Consider the following 14881-nt stretch of genomic DNA (forward strand, 5'->3'; position numbering starts at 1 on the left):
GCCATAGGCAGATGCTCAACCAGTGAGCCACCCAGGTGCCCCTGAAACTTTTTAAAAAATTAATTAATTTTATTTGAGGAAGAGAGAGAGAACCAGGTGAGGCAAGGGGGGGTGCAGGGAGGAACAGAGGGAGAGGTCCAAGCAGCCTCTGTGCTGAGTGAAGAGCTGATCTCATGACCCTGAGATCATGACCTGAGCCAAAACCAGGAGTTGGATGCTTAACTGACTGAGCCATCCAGGCACTCCCTTGCCTGAACCATTTCAGTGCTTCACATTTTTACTGGGATAAAGTCCAAACTTCCTGAATTGCCTTACTGAAGATCTTTTGCTCCCCATTCTGGTCATTGCTTATTTTTTCATCTTTGCTTATTTTGGGGCTTTGTTGTTGCCATGTGGAACAAGTACTCTTTTCTACCTATATGACTTTGCACAGGCTGTCAGTCTTTCATGCTCCCCTTTCCATGTGAACAACCTCTAATATATCTACCAAACTCCTTATAACACTCAGTGAAAAAATTAGGTAGTCTGACAAGCCTTTTTTCACTTCCTTAGGAAGACTTAAGTCCTTTCCCTTTCTTTTTTTTCTTTATAAAGATTTCGTTTATTTGAGAGAGAAAGAGAGACAACGAACAGTGGGGAGGGGCAGAGAGAGAGAGAGAGAGAAACAGATTCCCTGCTTAGCAGGGAGTCCAATGTGGGCCTTGATCCCAGTACCTGGAGATCATGACCTGAGCGAAAGGCAGATGCTTAACCAGCTGAGCCACCCAGGCACACCAAGTGCTTTCCCTTTCTATGTTTCCATTATGATTTGTACACATTTCTGTTTTAGCATTTGTTTATCATATAATATTTGCATATCTGTAAGCCATATCCTCTGCCTCCAAAAGCAAGGCTGATATAATTCAGCATGATGTTTCCAGGTATTTCCACTAAAAGTACCTGGCACACATTAAGTGCTTAATAAATGTGTGTTGAATGAATATTTTTTCCAAATATTTTATTATTTGAGAGAGAGAACGTACATGTGCTAGTGAGCAGGGGGAGGGAGATGAGAAGGGAGGGAATCTTAAGCGTACTCCCTGCTAAGCACAGAACTGAATCTCTGTACCCTGAGATCATGAAACCTGAGCCAAAATCAGGAAGCTGATGCTCAACGAACTGAGCCACCCAGTCCCCCTATATATTGTAATTGGTAAAGTGCTTTAAGTGTGAATTGCTCTAAATAGAAGAATGTGTTTATATACTCTTAACGTGTCCAGGGTGATTGAGGAAGGAACTATTCCAATAATTGATTATGCTATGTAATAACCAATTAAAAATTATCTTTAGATCTGTCTTTATTAACTTATAAAATGCCTCAGCCTGTTCATTCTAAATGAATTCTATAGCTCTTTTAGAGTCGTGGCTGAGGAAGCTGTAAGAAATCAAGTAGGGTGCTTTGTCACAAGCTGGTGTTTTTTTTTCCAGTTGAATTTCTAACACACTTACTCTCTTATTTTGATTATCTAAAGGGTTCATAATTACATTATTATCAAATGCAGTTTTAAAAATGCTCAGAAAACAGACAAGCAACCTACTTGGAGGTGTGTGCAGTTGTCTCAGTTCACCAGACAACTTGGTGTACTTAGGCTGTGCCCTCTACTCTATTCAGTGACAGTCCTTGCTGAGCCCAAATGAAGTCTTATGAACTGAGCTAAGCAGTTAATTAGATGGCGTTCTCTGGCCATGACTATTTCAAGAGTGCTTGATTCCCACCCAAATTATATATTTATTCTTCTCTCATTCATATGAAAGTAATGTAAGTGGCTGCAATTCATTTGTGTATGGATTTAATGGTTCTCTTCTACTCTCACCTGCCCAACAACAGTGTTGCCAATTATTATTTTGAAGACTCAGAAATTACATTTATGCATGTGGACCTGCATTTTCATATCTTTCAAAGTGACTTTTTACAAAGGCCTCTTTGGCATAGGGAAAATACTCTCCTTGTATTTGTACAAATGACCTGAAAACCATCATGGTGGTTGAGCTCTGACTTTGCTGTGTCATATTCTCTTGTTAAACCTAGAAATCCTCCTGCAAAACTTGATCCTTTTTAAAGCAGATATGTATTTTCTCAGTGACATCCAGAAACATGTTATGTAAATATGACTGTTCTTATAATATTGTTCAATTGGATCATCTCTGCACGAATCCTTTTCTTTTAATGAGTTTCCCAGCCTATCTGTCCCTTTAGCTGAATAATAATGGAGTATTTGTAACATAATTACTTCATGAAAATGAATCATTTTGACTTAAGTATAAGAACTGATTGACCGGGATCCCTGGGTGGTGCAGCGGTTTGGCGCCTGCCTTTGGCCCAGGGCACGATCCTGGAGACCCGGGATCGAATCCTACGTTGGGCTCCCTGCATGGAGCCTGCTTCTCCCTCTGCCTGTGTCTCTGCCTCTCTCTCTCTCTCTGTGACTATCATGAATAAATAAATAAAATCTTTAAAAAAAAAAAAACTGATTGACCTAAGGGTTAACTTGAAAATCCTACTTGAAAGAAAATAAAGGATTGATGAAGCAATTTTTAAGGCTGTGTGTATTAGGGTCGTTGATGATAGAAACAATGGACTTCTTAATTGAGTATGTTAAAATATTCAGCAACTCACTAACCCAGCTGTTCTGTTTAAATAATCTGTGAATAAACAATAAAAATAATCCTTGCTACTTTATATTAAGCAAGTATCAGTAGAGGTTTTAATTTGGGTATATATCAAAAGACTTGTCATTTTAACGTTTAGAAGCTGATTGATTCTATTAAATACAGAATGGAAACCTTTATGTCTTTATAGTATGACTTTAAAAATAATTATCTGAATTTAAAAATATGATTGGCATACTTTTTTGTATAAGTCAAGTTATGAGTGAGAAAGATTTTTCAATCTCTATTTTAAGTGAAGCAGTATTCTGTGTCCTAGGTTTTGCTTGTGGTTCCATCACTAACTACTAGCTGGCTGTCTTTGCTTTGCTTTCTCAGCAGTCAAATTAAGTTTTTTATGGTGAAGATCAGTTGGATCTTCAATATATGAAAGTGCTTTGTGAATATACATCACATTTAGGAGTTTTTAGCCCCTTCTCTGTCTTGCTTTTTGTCATGTTCTGTGAGCTTTTGTTTTTTTATAAGTGAAACAAGAATTTGACCTGTATATTCAACTCCAGAGGTATTATTTACATGTGTTTAGCTCTTATAACCTGTAATTTATGATTATTTTTCTCTTTTTTTAAACATATATTTGCCTCTATCCCCCTTCAACGATTACCAGTAATAAGACTGGAATGCATTAATCTTCACCTGTTATATTTCATTTAATCTCTATTAATCTTGTGAGAGTGGATGGTAGTAGCCTCATTTTACTGATGAGGAAGACTAAGGTTTAGGAAGTGATAGCGGTGGTATTCTAGTCTCTGATGCTAATGTTCTTTTTTATTAAAAATTAAGCATGCAGTTTATGTGAAGGCACATTGCCACATACCTCATCTAAAGCAAGATTTTGATCTCTGTTGTTTTCCTGTTCTTTTTTTTCTTTTTTTTTTTTTTTAAGTGAATAGTTAGAGCCTTACCAAAAGTGCTTTTGTGGGGAAAAAAATGCAGGGAAAAAAATTGCTATCTGTTTAATAGCAATAAGCATAGTTTGTGAATTTTAACATTATAGTACCATTACAAAAAAATCTGGTTAGCATTATACAACATACACAATATACCTGGGAATATCTCAATGCCAGAATATAGTTTGTCCTTCAAATAGATGAATTAGCTCTGTTTTCTCTCTTTTTTTTTTTAAAGATTATTTATTTATTTATGCATGAGAGACACAGAAAGAAAGGCAGAGACATAGGCAGAGGGAGAAGCAGGCTCCATGCAGGGAGCCTGACGTGGGACTCGATCCCAGGACCCCGGGGTCACGCCCTAGGCCGAAGGCGACGCTAAACCGCTGAGCCACCCGGGCTGCCTGTAGCTCTGTTTTCATAGGTAGATTTTATTCTTAAAATACAGCATCATTTAATGTTACACATTTAAACCCAAAAGACTTGCTTTGTGCTTGCTAGAAAAGGAAAACAGGTGATCTAAATACTTACTAAATTTTCTGTTTTTAAAAGTCCTAGTTTATTTTGCGATTCCAGTAAGATGGTTACGTGTGGCCAAATTTTCTGAAATTGCTAAAAATTTCTATTCTAGGAGGGTATTATTTTATGGTATCTATATTTTACATTTAAAGTTTGAAAAAGAAATCCTTGGACTATCTGAAATGAGTAGGTCAGGCAGAGATTAGGACAAGGATATTCAGAAATATTAATTTCTGTCTAAAGTTCATTTATGAGTTCTGCATTTTAATATTTCCTTAATAAGCCTCAGATAGCCCCTTGTCCAGGTATGCCAGTCCTAGACATTCATCTTACTTAGGACACTACAGCGGTGGTTCAGCCGGGACTCAGAAACCTCTGCTCTTGGGACATTTCTTTAACTCATGTTTCTCTTTTTTCTGTTGAAAGTTTCTTAGTGGTCATTACTAATCCAAAAATGAGGTCCCATGAGTAGCTCACTGATCATAATTTTTATTCTTTTCTTGCCAACTGATGGCTTTGAAATGGCCGTGGGCACTTTGAGGGGACCTATCTGCTGCCATTCTTGACCCTGTTCACAAAACACAAGCCACCTTGGCCTTCTTTTCTCTTCTGGACACCAAGTTCATTCCAGCTGCAGGGTCCTTCTACTACTTGTCCCTCTGTAGGGAATGGTCTTCCTCACACTTGCTTGGCTGCATCCTCTTTGACACTGAAGTGTCAGCTTTACGTGTCCCTTCTTCAAAGAGGTTTACCCGGACAGCTCACTGGAAGTTGCTCCTACAACACTCTTTATTACATGGCCGTATTGTATTTTCTTCTTCACACCTAATGATTGAGCGAGTTATTTCTCCTTTATCTTCTCTCTGACCGGGATAGGGAGGGACATTCTGTTTTGCTCACTATTATATTGCTAGAACCTAACAACAGTGTCTGCCACAGTAGGAATTCCAGTAAATGTTTGTAGAATGACCAAATGAATACGTGCTTTTTCTATTAGCTTTTTATAAAATTCTTTTTTTTTTTTTGGTAGTCAGGAAGGTCCAATTAGTGTTTTTGCAATGTGTGCTTATTATGTACTTTTGACAGTTTTGTCTTCCTTCAGTGTTTTGTTCCCCTAGTTGAATTCTTCAGAGGAAGAGCGAAAGAGCCTTCTAGTTTTCAAACTCTTGAGGCGTGACTGTTTCAATTTATCTCCTGCTTACCAGGTGCGTGTGGGAGCTGGGGCGGCATGGTCACAAATGCAATTAACAGGTACGAGAATTGGTTCCTAACAGCTGCTTCAGTCCTGCTTGCGTTGGCCCCTTCCCATGGGGACTGTCTCTGTCAGCCTAGCAAAATGAAATTGCCTGCCCATAAATAGTTTTTTCAAGGATTATAAAAGAGGAACAAATTCGGGGTTTATGAAATGAGTTAAAATGTGTCAAAAGAATAGAACAGGCTAATGACCTGCTGCAGCAGTTTGAATTCTGAGGCACAGCAGCAACATTTATCTTCACAAGATTTGACATTGAAACTGTAGCACTTTTAGTTCTGTTGAAATGATTTTATTATGCCAAAAGGGTAGAGTTAATAACTTATTTATTGGTGTTGGTGAGGAAAATGACAATTCTGTAAAATATTTTTGACCCTCAGAGCTTTGGTTTGTAACATAGATTTTGAGTCCTTGCTCCTTCAGTTAACGCTACGGGAGGGGGTAGGTTTTAGGAAGAATGCACCTTGATTTCTTTTCCATTTCACTCACCACCTGTTTAATTCATTCAGTCTGGGTTGCATTTGACAGTGATAGTGTTAACCATTGCTACGTGCCATAACCAGTATATCCATTTAAAAAATGCATATAAGTGGTTTTTATATGAACATTATGCCAGTTCTGGGTTTATATTGACATGCTCAGTGTTACATCGTTTGATAAAGTTTATTTGATGTGATTCACAATCTAAGCTAGTTGTGGAATGTGCTCCCCTTAAAAGTTGCCTTCTGATCAGTACTCCCTTCCTTTCATTCTTTTGTAATCTCTAGCCTTTCATGAAGCTGAGTTTGTGTCTGAATTGAATTCTAGTTTAATATTTTGTTTCAAAATAAGAGGCTGCTTCTATGAAGGTATTAATATAGGTTTTGAATGAATGAGATGTGCCTTTGTTATGCTAGTGTGGTGACTTCTGGTGGATCTCTAGATAGCTATAGGATGGAGTCTTGTCACCAGAAACAGTGACCACATGATTAGAGGGTTGGGACTTCAGGCCAGTCTGACTTCACAGGAGGGTGGGTAAGGTTTGGAGCGGGAGTCCAGTCATGTGATCAGCCAGTGATTTAATCAGTCATGCCTATTTAACGAAATCCCAATAAGAACTCTGGACACCAAAGCGGACCATCTTGATTGGTGAATATATTGATGTACTGGGAGGATGACACACACTGACTCGTGGAGAGAGGGCATGGAAGTTTTTCATTTGGGGACCTCCCCCTTCCACCTTGTCCTCTGTGTATCCTCTATAATAAAACTCTAATTAGATGTATAATACTTTCCTGAGTTCTATGACTTGTCCTAGCAAATTATCAAACTGAGGATCATAGGAATTCCTGAATTTATGGTCAGATGATTAGAAATGCTGGTGGCCTGGGGATTCCTGAAGTACAGGTGGCATCGGAAAGAAGTGCAGTCTTGGTTGGAATAATGCCCTCTGTACTGGTGGATGGTTTGTGCTGGAATTGAACATTGCAGTACGCTCATTTAGGATTGAAACAGAATAGTGATATACATTTGTTATAATTAATGAACCAATATTAATACATTATTTAAAAAGTTAATAGTTTGCATTAGAGTTCATTCTTTATGTTGTACGGTTTCATGGGTTTTGACAAATCTGTAATGTCATGGATCTATTATTACAATGTCACACAGAATAGTTTCACTGCTCAGTAAATCCCATGTTCCACTTATTTATCCCTCCTCCTCTTGCTCCTAAACTCCACTCATCTTTTACTGTCTCTGTAGTTTTGTCTTTTTCAGACTGCCATACAGTTGGAATCATATACTATGTAGTCTTTTCAGACTGACTTCTTTCACTTAGCAATATGCTTTTAAGGTTTCGCCATGTCTTTTTGTGGCTTGATAGTTCATTTACTTTTATTGCTGAATAATATTCCATTGTGTGGATTTATCACAATTTATCCATTTAGCAATTGAAGGATATCTTGATTGTTTCTGAGTTTTGTTCATAATTTTATTATGAATAAAATTGCTATAAATATTTGTATGCAGATTTTTGTATGGGCATTTGTTCGCAAATCAGAGTGCATTGTTGGATCATATAGTAAGGCTAAGTTTACTTTTGTACGAAACTGCCAAACTGATTTTGCAAAGTAACTTACCGTTTTGCATTCCCACTGATAATGAAGGAGAGTTCCTATTGCCCCAAATCCTTGTCAGCATTTGGGGTTGTCGATGTTTTGAATTTTAGCCATTCTAAAAGGTGTATATAGTGTCTTGTGTGTGTGTGTGTGTGTGTGTGTGTGATGTCTTTGTTCTAATTTTTTTTAAGACAGAGTGTGCACGTGAGTGGGGGATGGAGAGGAGAGGGAGAGGGAGAGAGAGAATCGCAAGTAGGCTTCCATGCTCAATGTGGAGCTGGCCTCAGGGCTTGATTTCATGACCACAAGATCACAACCTGAGCTCATGACATGAGTCAAAACCAAGAGTTGGACGCTTAACCTACTGAGCAATCCAGGCACCCCTCTTGTTCTAATTTATAATTCCCTAATGGCATTGATGTTGAGCATTTCTTCATATGTTTATTTTCTATATATCTTTTTTGGTTAGGTGTTTATTCAAATCTTTTGTCCACTTTAAAAAACTTTTTTTTTTAAAAAAAGATTCATTTATTTGAGAAAGAGTGTGTGTGTGCATGTGTGTGTGTGCAGGGGGAGGGGCAGAGGGAGAGGAAGAGAGAAACTCAAGCATATTCTGCGCAGAACCCCACGCCCAGCTCCATCTCACAACCCTAAAGTCATGCCCTGAGCAGAAACTAAGAGTCAGTCCTTAACTGACTGCACCACTTACCAAATGGCTTTATAAAATATTAACATGTTACCTTGTAAATCTACATTAAATTTAAAATCAAGTTGAGACCCCTGTGAAACCCTCTTAATCTCCTCTCTCTCCAGTGTTGCTATTTGGGGAGTCTACCTTTTATAGATTTCTTTCTGAGGGCTCTTTTTAAATTGTAGATTTTCTTTACTGTAGCCACCAGTTTCTGAAGAGAGCACCATTTGTAGGTTAAATCAGAAGATCTTTATAATTCAGGGTGGAGGTGAAACTATAGTTTCCTCCCCTAGCCTGAGGAAAGTGACTTGATTTCTGTAGGGGGAAGAATTGAACCTAGTTAATTATTTATGCCAGTTTCATCCAGTGAAAGCAGAAGCCGTCAGTTCTTTGCAGAATTTTCTGTGGCCTAAATTAAATCTGTACCATACAAGATTGCCATCTTTAGAGAAGGTACTCCCATTGCTGTATTAATTGTGCATGCTAACTTGTCACTGTTGATTTGATTATTATAGCCCATTTTATAACTTTTAACTGATGGATAATTTGAGTTCTGTAGCAAAAGAAAAAAAAAACAACTTGAATTTTACTGTTTGTACACATTTGAAAAATAATGATCTCCTTCTTACACCAAAATCATTTATTATAGGTTCCAGAAAGCTGTCTAATGACATTTCCAATCAAGATTATTTTTCAATTGACATCTTGAAAAATCTATTATGTTGTAAAGTATCATTGGGATATTCAGTTGTAATTTAATGAGAATACACTAATATGCCAAGATAAGTGACCTTCATTTTTTAAAAAAAATTTTTATTCATTTATTCATGAGACACACACACAGAGAGAGAGAGAGAGAGAGAGAGAGGCAGGGACACGGGCAGAGGGAGAAGCAGGCTCCATGCAAGGAGCCCGATGTGGGACTTGATCCTGGGACTCCAGGATCACGGCCTGGGCTGAAGGGAGGCGCAAACTGCTGAGCCACCCACGGATCCCCGAGAAGTGACCTTCAAATCCCTGCTCTTCCTACTCAACTCTTAAATGAAATGCTGGTTTGGTTTCTCTCCTTGTGTCCGTCTTCTTCCATATGTTCCAAATTTTGTCTCTTTACCCCTCTTCTATTAAGGCTGTGTTCATATTGGTGCTGCACTAATAGAGGGGTACTGAAAAATGACTTTTTCCTACTAAATTTTCTAGGGTTCATTTTTTTGTGTGATACCATGGTTTTAGATACCATCTTATTCAGGAATTGATCCATGGCAAATGTTTTGTAACATGAGTTAGTGTAGATTCTCATTACAAGAGTTTGGTGTATCTTCTGTTTGGAATTTTATGTTCAGGATCTTTATATTACAGGTGATATACTTAATTAATCTCAGGGTGTATTAGATCTATTAATTTCTGACAAATAATCAAATTCTAAATTTGGTCATGTAGTTACTTTAGGTTGATTATAATTTCAGTGATTATTCTTCCTTGATTTTTAAAAATCAATATTTACTGAAGTTTTCTTCTTTCAAATTAGTGAAATATTTTGGCTCCTTTACAAATAAATGATATTATTTTTGTCTTAGTATACATAGAACAGTTTTTTTTTTTTTTTTAAATAGAGTTCTCATGACTAAATTGTCTTGTCCTGTTTGAGTTTATTAGGATTTTCTTTGTTCCGCTACCCATTTGCCTCACTTCAGGAGCTTAGAATCCTGCTTCTCACTGCTGGCATCCTGAGTGCTAGACCCATCTCTTGATTGGCTATTTTGTTGTCTTTAACTTACTCTTCTCCTATTGCTACTCATTTTGCTTCCTCCCATAAACACTCACTCTAATCTAGTTAATAGGTCTGTAGATATTTGTGTATCTTTGGAAAACACATAGTGTTTTTTTCTGTGTGTAAGTTTGTAATTTTCATAAATGGCATTTGGCTGTATATCTCATTTTACTTTATTTTATTTAATTCATCCCTATACTTAAATGATCTATCTTTGTTGCTGTATATAATTCTGGTTCATTACTTCTGAAGGTTGTAGAGTACTCTATCACGTGCATACTCTTATCCATGCATACTACGTATCCATCTTACTTATATACTCCCCTAGTGGCGTTCATGTACTATAAGAAATACTGCAATAATAATCTTTATTTTATGGAGATATAAAGAATAGTGGTATTGGTGGGTTGTTGGGAGCCCATTATAAAATTTACTAAGTATTTCCAAATTGCTCTGTAGAACAGCCAGACAGGTTTTTTTTTTTTTTTTTTTTTTAGCCAGACAGTTTTTACTCTTTGAGCTGTACAGGAGGATTCAGACCATTTTCCATGTAAAGAACTTGTCAACCAAATTGGCCTGAAGAGTTGCTTTTATGGACATGATTGATAAACTCCCAAATTATTTGTCTGTGAATAAGATAAAACCAAAGTAGGTTACTGTCAGCCCTCTCCTAGAAAGCTACCATGATTCCTGATAGTGGTCCCTGTAAAGGGAGATTTATGAGAGAATATGAGGGTGAGCCCTCATTTCCAAATAACTGTGTAGCTCAGCAAGCTGTGAATATTAGGTTTTTTGTCCCCAGGATAGTTCTGATAATACAAATGAGAATGAGGCAGAACCTTTGCTCCTGAAGCTCTTTGTGGGACAAGTGGGTGCAGTATTTTGTGGTTATCTTTTAGGGATGATCTCTTTGCCTCTTCTGTGAGAAGTTGGCTCTGGCCATAGCATCCATCCTTGGGTCATCATTATTCTTTATACCTTGCTTTCTAAAATTAAGACTTATGGAGTCCTGGGTGGCTCAGTTGCTTAAGCACCCGACTCTTGATTTTGGCTCAGGTCATGATCTCAGGGTCATGAGACTGAGCCCCGTGTGGATGCCAGGCTGGGTGTGGAGCCTGCTTAGGATTCTCTCTCTCCCTCTCCCTCTGCCTCTTGCCCCTGAGCATGTGCTAGCTCACTCTTTCTCTCAGAAAAAAAAAATAAAAATAAAAATAACATAAATTTAAATTAAATTAAAGGTTATTGGTACCTGGTCTATTGACTATGACCATTCGGGATCCCACCAGTCCATCCATCCTATCCTATCTAGGAAGGTAAAAGCCTTCCTAGAAAGGGATGTTGTTAGTGTGATGTTTACATTCTGAAGTGTGATGATTGGGGTGGGAGGGATGGTATGTTATAAGTTCCTTTGAATTGGCAAAGTGGAAATCAGAAAATATTATCTAGAAGTATGAATTAATTAAATGTAGTAAGAGGCAGAATGAATACAGATAATAGTGTTGGGCAAAGTAGCAGACAAAACACATTTCCCATTCTTTACTCATCTCACTTACAATTGAAAAGATCAATAGATAAATACATAGGTGGGGGAAAAAACCTGCATGTGTGTTAGAAGCTAGTGCTTGATGCTGCTTATATGCAAGAAAACCCTGGATAATTTTTGGTAAACAGTTCTCCAAGGTAGGAGCACTTCTAACTTGGGAGAGACAGGGGTACCTGGCTGACTCAGTCAATAGAGCATGCAACTCTTGATCTCAGGTTATGAGTTCAAGCCCCATGTCAGGTATAGATATTACTTAAAAAGCAAATCTGAAAAATTAGAAGAATATATTAACTTCGGAGGGGCAAAATCTTCATGAATAGTTTCACAAGTCACAATATTTAAATTTCTGTCTTGTCTCTTAGACCAGAGGTATTTGTACTTTAAAAATAGTGTTCACACACACACACACACAAAAAAAAAATAGTGTTCACAGACCCAAGGTTTCCTGCCTGTACTTCCCTGGAAGGTGCCTGTCCATAGAAGTGGCCTCATCACTAAGTGTGCGGCTGTCAGGACCATTATTTTAAACTCTCTCTGGTTGCTTGTCTCCCAATTAGCAATCTCATGAGGCTTTTGTTCAGTTATTGAAAGCTGAGTATCAGTTATGAGAAGGGAGCAATCTGATAGGATTCCAAAGGGATGGAAAATATAGTTACCAAATTAAAATCTGCTCTGGATGCAGTGAGTAGCAAATTAAATACTGAGAAAGACAAATCTTTGGTGGAATCTTTTCCAGAGTATAGGCAAAGGGTGGGGAAATGAAAATGACTGGAAAATAAAACAAATGGAGGATAAGTCAGGAGATAAAATGTAAAAATAATAGGAATTTCAGAAAGCAAGAGATGGAAGATACATTTTCCAAAGAAATAATAGAAGAAAACATTGCTGACTTAAAATTAATGAGAAATATGAAAGTATATTCTTCTGGACTTTTCCAAATTTGGAGGCATTTCTTCTAGCAACTGTATGAAAGGAACTGAATTGATGGTGGCACAGAGAGCCAACCTCTAAATGCTCACATGAAAGAGCAGACTGACTGCCTGGGCCATATGTGAAAGAGATGCTGAGTAAATCCCACTAAATGTCCTCCACTTCTGAGGAACAAGAATAAGCAGGAACAACAGGTAGAAAGCCAGCAAAATGGGAGGACTTCTTCTAGGATAAAGGTAGTCAGGACCCAAAAGAATGTATGGTGGGATATAATCATTAGAAAAAGAAAGTTTTAAATTGTTATTCACAGGTGATATGATGATTGACCTAAAAATGGAAGAAAATTATTACCTGAAAATCTATTTGAACCAATTGAGTATACTGAGATCAGTGACTTTACAGTATTCTAGTAATATCTAGTTAGAGGCTGCATTGGGGAAAAAAATACAAGTATTTATAGGGAAAACACCTAAGAAAGTAGAGAAATTATTTTAAGTAAACTTAATTTTATAGCAGAACAAAAAGAGACTTGAAGAAGTAGAGAGATTAATTAAGCGTGCTTCTGATTAGGAAGATTCGGTATTATATGGTTTCTTTCCAAATCTATGAATTTAATGCAGTTCTAGTAAACATTCTAACCAGACTTTTTTTTTTTTTTAAAGATTTTATTTATTCATGGGAGACACACACAGAGAGAGAGGCAGAGACATAGACAGAGGGAGAAGCATGCAGGGATCCTGATGTGGGACTGGATCCCAGGACCCCAGGATCACGCCCTGAGCCAAAGGCAGATGCTCAACCACTGAGCCACCCAGGGATCCTTCTTACCTGCCTTTTTGATCAGGGGTAGTCTTCCTCTCCCTTTGCTCCTCTTCCCTGCTTGTGCTCTCTGCACCCATCCCCCTGCTGAATAAACAAATGAAAAATCTTAAAACAAAACAAAACCCTAGAGTTTATAAATCCAAGTGAATATTTACTTCTTCAAATAAATCTGAGAATAGATGCCAGTGTGGAAGATGTTGCCTAGAAACAGTCACTGTTGGGCAGCCCCGCGGTTTAGTGCCACCTGCAGCCCAGGGCATGATCCTGGAGACCCGGGATCGAATCCCACATCGGGCTCCCTGCATGGAGTCTGCTTCTCCCTCTGCCTGTGTCTCTGCCTCTCTCTCTCTCTCTCTGAATAAATAAATAAATCTTAAAAAAAAAAAACAGCCACTGTTATTAACTGATAAAATTTTTATCTTCCTTAAGCTTTTCTATTAAAAAAAAAAAACTAGTAAGAATCAAACACTTTTGTTTTTAAAGGTTTTATTTATTTGAGAGAGTGAGCAAGCACGAGCCAGGGGTCAGGCCAGCGAGGGGCAGAGGGAGAGGGAGAAGCAGACTCCCTGTTGAGTAGGGAGCCTGACACCTGGCTCAATCCCAGGACCTTGGCATGATGTGACCAGAGCCACCCAGGTGCCCCAAGAGTCAAACAAATTAAATGAAGTAGTATATGGTGGTCATGTCTTACTTTGTAGGTTCAGGAAACATAATCAGCTTTTGTGTTTTGATAAAAAGACCCAAATATTCATTGTTGGTAAGGAGAAATATGGTCTTATACGGGTAGAATAAATTAATACAGCCATTCTTTAGGACAGTTTAAGGAAAAAAAGCATTCATGATCTAGATGCCTTCTGACCCAACAATTTTACTTAAAATAATTCATACTAAAGAAACTCAGAGCTGTTCAAAAAGATATATATTCTAGGATTTTTGGATATATATGGATATACATGTGTATACAAGGATATTTATATTAGAAGTTCAGAAACAACCTAAATAGAAAGTTGAAAATTGATTGAATTTATTATTTTATTTATTATATATTTATTTATCTATCATGGAATACTGTTCAAAAATTAGGAATTCTTTAACAGATAATAGTACATCACAAAAGTTGAGTATACACTTCGGGAATACCCTAATCCTAATTACTTATGTATTTATTCAGTCATTCACTCACAAATACTTAGTGACAACCCAGGCATTATTCTAGAATCTAGAGATAGAGCACAGCATGGGGGAAAAAAAAAAACAGACCATTCCTTTGCTTTCATGGAATTTGCAGTCTAGTCAGTGGAGGCAGAACAGTAAGTAAATAGTCAATTAGTGATAAGTGCTTCGGAGAATATGACAGGGTAAGGTAGATAGGGAGTACCAAGGGAAGAGAGGGGAAAGATTGCTATTTTATATGAGGTGGATCAGAGAAGTTGGAAAAGTGAAATTTGAAAAAAGCTAAGGAGGAGGAGCAATGTTTATATCTGGTGGAAGAGTATTCCTGGTGGAGGAAAGTGTAAGCCAGAAGACTTGAAATGGAGATGTGTATATGTTCCAGTAGAGTCATGAAGGTTAGCATAGTTGACACAGATTTCCTTGATGTCAGGGGAGAAAGTGTGTGGGAAATAAGGTAAAGAGAGCGAGGTTGGTGGTGAAAATGGTGGTTG

At 37.7% G+C, this 14881-nt stretch overlaps 1 protein-coding gene across 45 annotated transcripts in view; it reads left to right on the plus strand.

The window, feature by feature from the left end:
- PEAK1 (pseudopodium enriched atypical kinase 1) overlaps positions 1-14881 on the plus strand; it is a 294889-nt gene that overhangs the window by 69868 nt on the left and 210140 nt on the right. For 8 of the 45 annotated variants that reach the window (XM_072809779.1, XM_072809775.1, XM_072809767.1 and 5 more), the window contains one exon: positions 5215-5317. The exons of 34 other annotated variants lie outside the window; for them this stretch is intronic. The gene's annotated coding sequence lies outside the window, so the exon portion shown is untranslated. Of the gene's footprint in view, positions 1-5214; positions 5364-14881 lie in introns of all 45 variants that reach the window. 3 more of the 45 variants (XM_072809793.1, XM_072809781.1, XM_072809776.1) reach the window with 2 other exon arrangements.

Source organism: Canis lupus, chromosome 32 (genome assembly GCF_048164855.1).
Source record: "Canis lupus baileyi chromosome 32, mCanLup2.hap1, whole genome shotgun sequence".
NCBI lineage: Eukaryota > Metazoa > Chordata > Mammalia > Carnivora > Canidae > Canis > Canis lupus.